This window comes from Saprolegnia parasitica, assembly GCF_000151545.1.
Source record: "Saprolegnia parasitica CBS 223.65 unplaced genomic scaffold supercont2.110, whole genome shotgun sequence".
NCBI classification, from domain to species: Eukaryota; Oomycota; class Saprolegniomycetes; order Saprolegniales; family Saprolegniaceae; genus Saprolegnia; species Saprolegnia parasitica.
In genome coordinates, this window is record NW_012156504.1 from 75,553 (window position 1) to 76,621 (window position 1,069).

At 41.3% G+C, this 1,069-nt stretch overlaps 1 non-coding gene across 1 annotated transcript; it reads right to left on the reverse strand.

The window, feature by feature from the left end:
- Positions 1-144: 144 nt before the first annotated feature.
- On the reverse strand, positions 145-216 carry SPRG_30180. Its single transcript has one exon. It is a non-coding gene; the product is annotated as a tRNA-Trp (tRNA).
- Positions 217-1,069: the final 853 nt, after the last annotated feature.

The window sequence follows — 1,069 nt, forward strand, 5'->3', positions numbered from 1 at the left end:
GTCAAAAAGGCTTGTAGAAATGGTATAATTTCTGACAAGTAAGAAAGTGCATGAAGGATGGATAGATGGTGTTGTAGTCGTACATAGAGTGCTGGGGACGAAAAAGAAGCGATACAAGAAAAGAGATCGAGAAGATAAAAATAGTGAGGAATGAGGGAGTTGAACCCCCGGCCGCTGGGACTGGAATCCAGCGCTCTACCACTGAGCTAATTCCCCGTTTTGATACTATTGTATACATTCATGCCGTACCGCACAACGCAAGTACAATATAGACTATTCTACAGCATCCTTACACTACTCTACGCACTATCTACCGACTGCAGCACCCTCCACCATCTATACTCACAGGCCTCGTCACTCATTTTCACGTCGCTGTGGTCGCTTTCCCAATACGCCAAACTCAATATCAAACAGAATTTGACAAACAGAATATTTTACAAATTCTGTATCGACCGATTTCGACACACAATGCGGCGAAATCAACGTAAAATCACCGTCAAAATCATGTTTTTGCTCGAATGACGACAACCTCACTGCATCCAAGTATTTTCACTGGAAACACCAGTCTGCGTGCAGAGGACATTAGCTCGTAAAATCGCTGCGTTCGTGTCAAAAATTAGCGTGCGAAAGCTCCTTCGATGGGCTCGCAATATTTCTAACAATGCTATCTCCTTGCGTGTCAAATATGCAAATACAAAAGCTTGTAAAATAAAATATTGTAAAAGACCAGCGTGCATGAAAAACGCCCATTATTGACAGTAAATTCTATTTAAATATTAAAAGAGACCCGACTGCATGGAAAAAGTACATCTCTATCAGTCTCTTGGATGGCGAGGAGTTGTTTCTATTGTACGAAAAATATTTCGTGAAGAAGCGCGTACAATTGCTCCGATACAAGGGACTGAACTGCGTCAAAAAGGCTTGTAGAAATGGTATAAGTTCTGACAAGTAAGAAAGTGTATGAAGGATGGATATATGGTGTTGTAGTTGTACGTAGAGTACTGGGGACGAAAAAGAAGCGATACAAGAAAAGAGATCGAGAAGATAAAATGTGAGGAATGAGGGAGTT